This window comes from Halichoerus grypus, chromosome 5 (genome assembly GCF_964656455.1).
Source record: "Halichoerus grypus chromosome 5, mHalGry1.hap1.1, whole genome shotgun sequence".
Classification (NCBI taxonomy): Eukaryota; Metazoa; Chordata; class Mammalia; order Carnivora; family Phocidae; genus Halichoerus; species Halichoerus grypus.
Window position 1 is genome coordinate 67,431,958 of NC_135716.1, and position 9,395 is coordinate 67,441,352.

At 39.9% G+C, this 9,395-nt stretch overlaps 1 long non-coding RNA gene across 1 annotated transcript; it reads right to left on the reverse strand.

The window, feature by feature from the left end:
* Positions 1-8,437: 8,437 nt before the first annotated feature.
* LOC118533589 (uncharacterized) lies at positions 8,438-9,372 on the reverse strand. Its single transcript, XR_004916289.2, has 2 exons — positions 9,169-9,372; positions 8,438-8,852 (listed from the first exon to the last, which is right to left on the reverse strand). It is a non-coding gene; the product is annotated as an uncharacterized LOC118533589 (long non-coding RNA).
* Positions 9,373-9,395: the final 23 nt, after the last annotated feature.

A 9,395-nucleotide genomic window follows, 5' to 3' on the forward strand; every position in this document is an offset into this window, starting at 1 on the left:
GATCTTGGCACCCAGAGGGGAGACATGTGCTGTTTGGAAGTGACTGCTGCATATGTATTCCCCAAAATTTCTCTGACCTCTACATCATAAATAAGAACATTCAGGTTGCTAGGGGCACCTGGGTGGCTCGGTCGTTAAGAATCTGCCTTCGGCTCAGGTCATGATCCCAGGGTCCTGGGATCAAGCCCTGCATAGGGCTCCCTGCTCGGCAGGAAGCCTGCTTCTCCCTCTCACACTCACCCTGCTTGTGTTCCCTCTCTCGCTGTGTTTCTCTCTGTCAAATAAATAAATAAAATCTTAAAAAAAAAAAAAAAAGAACATTCAAGTTGCTAATGGAGAAATGTACCCCATTGCCACCACAGTCCTGACCCCACTGTCAAAGGACTTTACCACACTAATTTTCTGGAATCCACTAGACTGGTCTCAAGTCTTGTTTTTATTCCTTAACAAAATCTCTAATATTTTTTCTGCTTATTCTTGTATGTATCACCTCGATTAAATGCTTTTCTCCAGAACCCTTCTCAGTTCTAGACCACTGTCAGAGCACAACAGGTGGTTTGGCTGTTTCTCCAAGAACAGTGTCAATAAGAAATACTGACTTTGTGGACTATTTTACTGAACTTTGACCAAAATTCCACACAAATTACTCTAATCTCTAAGATTGTTTTGAGACAAACTATATTTGACAAAGCCAACAAACACAGACCTTTCTCTTTTGCCCAAACCTGCTGACAAAGCCAGACACAGACCCTCCAGCTTCCCACTCTTTGTCTCATTATTGATTAGCTAAGATTAGAACTATCTGTCATGATTAATTAGCTAAGATCAGAACTCTTGGTCCTCCTGAAACTTGTTAACTACAGAGGAAAATATTTCCTGTTCAGGTATCTGAGATTTCTGCTTGTAAAACAACCCCCACTGTAAACCTCCAAAATGCCATGTGTTCACTCCTTTCCACAAAAATCTAAGGCAAAGCCACCACTGAGACACTCTAATATTCAGATCTGAGGTACACTCCAAATTGCAATAGTCAGAATAAAATAAACCTCTTTGCTTGTCCAGTTTTTGTCTCTGATGGAAGCCACCCAAATATTCTCTGATAGTTAGGAAGTGGTCTGTTTGGAATCAATGGTGGATTTCTGGGGAAGGTTGTGAGCTACCATTTTACCTCAGCTTCACTAAGCCCTTTGGTACATGAATGCTTTATATAGATACAGAAATGTAACTGGGCCTCCTTTAGCTGACTCAGCCCTCATCCAGTTGCTGTGTTGAGATAAAATTCACATCTGGCACAGACACACAATACAGATGATAAAACATTAATAAATAATGTAGACTTCTAGTAAAGATTCCACATAGAAATGGTAAAAAGGGCAAAATTACAGATCACACAGAAAAACCACAATGTACCTTTGAACAGTCTTTCTCTTTTGTTTGTTGCCTCTCTCCTCTCTCCCCTCCCCTCCCCTCTCCTCTCTCTTCCTTATCTCCTCTTTTTCTCCCTCATCCCTCATTATGTCCCATTTTTGGACTCCTTTGGGGTTTCTCTAAATCCATAACCATCCCTCTCCCTTAGCAAAACAAAAGATCTCTTCCAGAATCCACCTATCTTAGAAAGTACGGAAATAGGGTGGGATGGATTGGTGACAACTCTTTACCTTATTTTTGAAGTTTTAATTCTAGTCTTACACTTTTTTTTTTTTTTGCTTTTTAAAAAAGACTTTATTTTTACGTAATCTCTACACCAAATATGGGGCTCAAACACACCCCAAAATCTAGAGTCGCATATTCTACCAACTGAGCCAGCCATACACCCTTCATGTTTTAAAAAAAAATATGTGGGGCGCCTGGGTGGCTCAGTTGGTTGAGCGACCACCTTCGGCTCAGGTCATGATCCTGGAAATCAGGATTGAGTCCCACATTGGGCTCCCTGCTCAGCGGGGAGTCTGCTTCTCCCTCTGGCCCTCCCCCCCTCTCATGCTCTCTCTCTTATTCTCTATCAAATAAATAAAATCTTTTAAAAAAAAATGTGTGTGGGGGGGTTTAGCTCATTTTAAACCTTTTAAAAATTTTTGTATTAAACATATATTTTCTAGTTAAAATTAATTCAGTTTTTCCTTTTTCAACCAGTTTTAAACCGTTTGTTCTCATACATGTATTCCCACTGGGTTCTGGGCAAGCTACGTTAATTTCCTGCCATCTAGAGGATGTCATAATGAGTCGAAGGACTTGCAAAGAAACGCCTCTTCTTTACCTTAGTTAACAAACACTTGGTTTCAAACATTCCTATACACATCCATAAGAGAGATAGAGTAGAGACTCTGTAGCCAAATCCTGGCCACTCTGATGCTCTCATCTTACTAAGCTCTAGGATGGTTTATTTCTCCTTCCCAGTAGGATCATAAAAGAAAACTCTTGAGGTTTGTTCCTGTGAGCTTCCCTCTACCCTCCTGTAAACCAAGACCTAGCTAGAACAAGATTTAGCTGAAGAAGGCTATAGTTGTTCCTCTGGTTGGTGGTTCTAAGTCTTTGGGTCCTGTTTTCAGTAAGTAGAGCCCTACCTAGGAAGACACTAGAGAAAAGCCCTTCCTTTTGTGATTAATGAGCCATGGCCTGCCTCCAGAGATGTATATCCTGTTCTACTGAACTTCCTGGTTTCACTAAAAGTAAATATATGCCTAAGGAGTGACTTGATTCAACTTCTGGATGTATGTCACACTGATAATACTCCTAACTTTATCCAGGTATCCCCTCCTCCTCTTCCTCCTCTAGTGGCCTGTTGAGTTCCTTAGTGGGGCTTCACTAAGGGGATTGCTCTCCCCTTTGAAGAGATGAGCCATCTGAGATCTCTTCAAACACTCTTTGGACTAAAGAGACCAGTGTAGTTGTAATGAGACTGCTTTTTGCTACTTCCCAGTCCTATCCAAGGATGAATGCTGGAGTATTTCTTTCCATACCACCACTACACTTCTGGATGTCAAGGTGTATGAAGACCAGAGCAGAGGAGGGGAAGTGTTAAAACAGGGTAGTTTAGAAGAGGCTAGGCAAATTCCAGGGAGCAGCCAGACACCCTTCTGCTGATAGATAAGTCATGAGTGATCTGCAGGAAGTTGATGACTGGAGACCTATATGTTACAGCATTTAGATGAGCAGCACCTAGGACTCTGCTTTAGTGACAGTGGTACTTCTAACAAGTGGCCCACAAATATGTGCAGTCAAATATTGTTGGTGGTGATTTTCTCTAGAGGCAATAAAGAACGTAAAAGTGGCCAGTGGCAAGAACCTGCTCTCACTATTAAGTAAAAACTGGCTTGAGAAACTCAGACGTGAATTATATTTTGTAAATAATTGATGTAAAATTAGGGTAGAATATCCAGTTACCTAATACATCTATACTTAGAAGTGAACAAAGGTTTGTCCCTTTCGAAGGTGGAAAAAAATATATCCTAGGCCCAGTTAGATGGGATAATGCTATTATAAATATTTAAGAAAAACATGTTACTAATAATAAACTTTATCGTTTCAAATGGTCCTTAAGGAAAAAGGTCATTTTGGAGATTTTACTTACCACATCTAAATACAAATACAGTGGGGGGAAAAAATAAATACATACATGCCAGTACAGTGGGAAGGACAGGTATCAGTTTTGCTTGTGTTTTGTTTGTGTGTTAGCTCTAGTGGTCTGTTTTATTCTTTGACATTCCAGTGGTGATTTCTGTTTTGCTATCTCCCTGATTTTGAAGAAAAATTCGATGTGTTTTACTCTAGGTGCCCACTTTTGATTTTTGCTTTGCATTATACTGTATTAAAGTTACTAAGGCTTTTGTTTAGCAGTTTTTGTTAGATAACTTACAGTGTTTACAGTCTTAGGAACACACATACTAATAAAACAGAACCCTCTGATGATGTTATGTCTTGCAGTTAAAATTGTTATACAAAACAAGGAGGGGCACCTGGGTGCCTCAGTTGGTTAGGTGTCTGCCTTCGGCTCAGGTCGTGATCCTGGGGTCCTGGGATCGAGCCCTGTGTCGGGCTCCCTGCTCAGAGGGGAGCCTGCTTCTCCCTCTCCCACTCTCCTGCTTGTGAGCTCTCTTTCTGTCAAATAAGTAAATAAAATCCTTAAAACAAAATAAAACAAGGAGACATTCTTTAGGCAAAATAAAGAGAATTTAAAATTCTTTTTTATAGATTCCAATTCTCTGCTGAAAACTTCTCATCCATTTTGCCCATATTTTTCTCCATTTTATTTAAAATTAATCATATTTTATTTAAAATAAAAGCCTTGTCTTCTAATTGCAATATCAGGATCATCTATGGGTCTTTGATTTTACTTTTCTTTTTATACTACTATTACTTATTTCTGCTTCTTCACATTTTAAAAAATATTTTATTGTATGTTGGACATTGCATTTAAGTGTAGAGGCTCCAGATAGTATCTTCCATTAGCAATGATTCTTTCTTTCTTTTGTCAGATAGAGCGAAAGGCTAGTCAATCCAATCAGGTCTTATACTGGGTTGCTAATTTAGTAAGATTCAGTCCATCTCTGGTTCATCCCCATTCTTCACGATTGTTCCTCTTGGGCTTATTAATTAATTTTTGAGAGAGAGAGTGAGTGCATGAGAGCGGAGGGAGGGGTAGAGGGAGAGGGAGAGAGAGAATCCTAAGCAGGCTCCACACTCAGCATGGAGCCCAATGCGGGGCTCTGTCTCAGGACCTTGAGATCAGGATCTGAGCCAAAATCAAGAGTGAATCCTCAACCGACTGAGCCACCCAAGTGCCCTGGTCCTCTTGGGCTTTTGATTGATACTCTGCATACTCTCTTTTTTTTCTCAGCCTTGAAAATTCTACCTTTGGCAGATTTTAAACTTAGTACCCATCTTTCGCAGGTTAAAAATATGGTAAATGCCCTGAAGCATCTATTGTGGGTTTGCTGAAGGCTTCCTCCCTCTAATGGAACTTTGTTTCCAAAGCTCTGCAAGACAAGTGAATGTTTCATTTTGCCCTTCCTATTCAGCCTTCCTCAGTTTCTGGTACCATCCCAGAATTCAGCACATGTCCCAAGGGAAAATCTAACCATGTACTTTATATTTTCCAATTTTTTTTTTTTTTTTTTTTGCCAGCCTATGTAACTACAAAAAACTCCACTGCTTTCTCTTTTCCAGCTAGGATCCATTGCCTTATATCTACGTGCATAGGTATAATTAATTATACAACTTTTATCGTGCCCTTTGTTCTTATTCTTAACTTTTTCTGTTTGGTTGGTGAGTTTTAAATGGCATGTTTTGACTCCCACAAATACCTACACAAGGTGATTTTTAGTTTTCCCTTCCTCTCTCTCCTTTCCTCTCATTTTTTCACTTGCATTCTTCCTACTGGGCAGAATAGATGTTTATATTCTACTCTTTGACCCATGTCCCTACTCTTATTTTAGTATTAGTACTATAATGAAATATATTAAATGCTCACCATCAGTTATTTTGATATATTTTCCAAGTCATTTTCCCTTCAGATGAAATTCATCTTCTAGATTGTTTTCCAGGAAAGGTGTGTGAGAACAGTTATGTGTTTCTATAGTCCTCATACTTCAGCTGCATACAGAAATCTAAGAATTTATGTTTTCTTAAAATGATGCTCCATTATTGCTTTGACTTTTATGTTGCTCTTGAAAAGTGTGAGGTCATCCTAATATTCTTACCCACATAAGTAAACTGGTTATTTTGCTTAGTGGCCTTCATAATTTCTCCTTTTTCCTTAATGTCCAATGGTTTTACTAGGATAAGTCTCAGAGTTGGTCATTTCAGGTTGATTTTACCATTTTTCTCTTACTTACAGAAAGTCTCTTGGATTATAGTGATAAATACTGCTTTTGTTCCATTGCTTTGTTTTCTTCTTCTTCCAGGACTCCAATAATACATATGTTGAATCTTCTTTGCCTTCCATTTTAAGCACTTTTTCTCAGAACTGTTTTACTTTTTCATTCCGTTGGTTGTTTCCTCCTTTTCTTCACCGATGTTTATTAAAATTCTACTTGACTCTTTTCTGCCTTAGACAGACAGTGGTAATTTATTCTTCACTTGTGAGATGGTTTTGTCTTTTCCTTCAAATTTTTCCTGATTAGATCAACTCTTGAGGCATTCCTTCCTGTTTTTGTCCACTTCTTTTCTCAGGTTGTGAACTAGACTTGCTACATACACATATACACATTTATCTAATGCTTGTTTGAGAATATTTTAGTTTGGAGCTTGGTCTTACAGCTTTGTTGTTTTGAGGGAAAATTTTCTTTAGGTGAAATGTTACAACTTATCTTTTTTGTTTCACCTCAGAATAGTTTTGCATTGTGTTGGTCTGATTTTTTTTTTTTTAATAAGCCTTTTGTGGACAATTTTCTACTTGAAAAGTATTTTATTGTGTCAGTATAGTGAAGTACAATTCCTTTAAGAGATAATGTTTTTGTGGTGGCAGTTTTATGTATGTAGGGGTGAGGTAGGGTGGCTGGCATGACTTATTTCTTCTGTTTCTGTGGAATCCTTAATTTTTCCCCTTCTTTCTTTCCCTCAATTGCCATGTCTTTAAGGGACACTACCCACTTGTCAGTGTAGCTGATTCTTCTTCAAAAGTAATGCTTTCTGAAGCTTCCACTTCTGGTCTCTTATTTTCAAGTTCCTTCTTGCTATAACTTACCAAGACCCAGGCTATGTTCGGTATGTTGGCACTTAACGTTTGACATTTTCTTTCAAGGTTTGATTTTGCCTATGCTTTGTTTAATCACCCACTCCCTTTTTTCTTTTTCAAAGATTCTCTGAAGCCCTGCCTCTCCCACTCTCAGCATCTAGATGTCTTGCAGCAGTGGAGGATGCTTTTTAAAATTTGGTACTATCAATTTTCTGATAACTGAATGTTTGTGGTATCCTCTGTCTCCTGATATTGCTAAAGGCTTGAATCACACGTAATTATATTTGCACTGCTTGTACATAATGTTTTTTTGAAAATGTGTGGAGAGTTTTTGGTTCAGGTGGTTGACATTATCCTCTAGACCCTGTTATCTCTTATTAATACAAATTTATCTTTGTTCATAAGCAGCTCCAATTCATTCATTTTTATGCTTTCTAATAGTCTACTAATTCTTCAATTTATTACCCATTCTCTTATACGTCATTTACATTGCATTTAATATTTCACTATTATTAAAAAAATGTTAACAAAGAACATACTTATGTCTATTTCTTTATTCACACATCCAAGCATTTCTCTAGGGTATATATGTAGTATGTCTGAAAAGTGCTGGTTTATAGAATATGTGCATTTTTTAAAAGATTTTATTTATTTATTTGAGAGAGAGAGCAGGAGTGGGGCAGGGGGCAGGGGGGAGAAAGCGGCAGAGGGAGAGGGAGAAGCAGGCCCTCAGCTGAGTAGGGAGCCAGACACAGGGCTCGGGGCTCAATTCTAGGACCCCAAGATCATGACCCGAGCTGAAGGCAGCCACTTAACCGACTGAGCCACCCAGGTGCCCCCAGAATATGTGCATCTTCACCTTTACCAGATATTCTCTAACTGCTTTCAATAATGGTTGTAATAATTTACAATTCTACTAGCAGTGTTAAAGAATTCTCATTTTCTACACACTTTATTATTTTCAAGGTTTACATTTTTGTCAATCTGATGGATGTGACGTATTATCTTAATTTACATTTCCCTGATGGCTATTGAAGGTTTGGTTTGTCTTTTCATATTCTTTCCCTAGTTTTCTTTTCGGATGTTGTCCTTTATTAAGTCCTTTGTATATTTTAGAAATAAACTTTTAAATTCTATATTTTGTAAACATATTTTCCAAGTTTGTGCCTTATCTTTAATTTTCTTAAAGTTATACAGATGTTTCAAAGCTACAGCACTGTCAAATCTATTATTTTTCTCCATTAACATCTGTATCTTTTTATACAATGTTTTATAAAATCCTTCTGACCCCCAATGTCATGAACATGTACTACTATATTTTCTTATTGGAGTATATTTTGTTTTTCACATTTACATCTTTATTTAAACGGAGTTTATTTTTGTGTAAAATGCCAGGGAATGATTTTTTGTCTGCAGATAGATACCTGCTCCAACGCCACAAATTCATATTTACCAAGGCTCTTCCTCTGTTCAATTATGCTCAGAACCAGCTGAGTACTTAAGGCCTTTCCTTATATCTTTAATCACATCCTTTGGGCTTCTCTCTCACCACGCCCTTCCACAGTAGCATTATTTTCTTGTCAAACCAGACTACTTATTGCAGTCACTTTTCTTGAATACCAAAACTCTATTCTTGCTCCCTCCATAAGTCATGTTCTCTTCCTGTCTTTTCTCCTTCCTAAATTATAAACTTCTTCTAAAAAACACATTGTCCAATTCACCTTTGCATCCTCAATAATTAGCACTGATTGAACAGACTTCTGATATTTGTCAAAGAATTTTATTCTTAATTTAATTTGGCCCTTGTAGGTGGGCACTTCCACCTAGTACAAGCCCTATCTATACAGCTAAGTTTCCACACAGAAGGAAAAAGGTTTCTGTCTTTTATCTACCTTCCCACCAAAATATGCCTAGTGATTCTAAAGCTTTTCTAAAATTTTTAAACAGAACCCTCAAAATAGTTCTAACGCCCAGGAACCAAAGTATCATTTCTGCCCCTGTGTGTAGGACTGGCAAGTCTGTGGCTGAGGCTAACAGTAAAGGGGACGTGCCCCTCTGCTGGGGATGCCAGGAGTTGGCCCCTCCTTGACCCACTTCGGAGGCGAGGCCGCGCACCCGGGAACGCGTGCACATCCATCGTCCTTCCCTCTTCCCTTCGTTTCCTCCAGCTGCCTCGACCCTGAAAACAAATAGCAGGATGTAGAAATTACCTCTGAAGTCACCGTCTACCCTTCCACGCAACGTTGGAATGCCCAGCTTGGCTGTCAGCATTCTTAATGACTCGGTCCGGCCTTTCAGGCGGAAGCTACAGTTGGCGCAAAGTTCTCAGGCGACTTCTCGAATCTCTCACGGGCCCCGCTGGCTGCCTGGTTACAAGATTCGGTCAGGCCGGGACCCAGGGGTTCCCCTTCGAGAGCCTGTGCTCCGTTACGGGTGACTGAAGGTCACCTCCATGGCACAGTTGAAAGGGAAGGTTCCGCCCACCCCAGGCCCACCCAGAAGTTTCTGGTCTTCTCCTCTCGGGCCACCGGGCAGAAGCAGCGGTCGCGGGCTCGCGGGTGGGCAGAGTGAGGGCCGAGCGATGAGGCAAGAGGGGTGACTGCGTCCCCAGAACCGCCCGCGTCCCCAGAAGCGGCCGCTCCCGCCCTGCGACCGCCGCGCGCGCCGGAACTGCATTTCCCATAGGCCCCCGCGGTGGGGCACCGCCCTCGCCTTGTAGCCC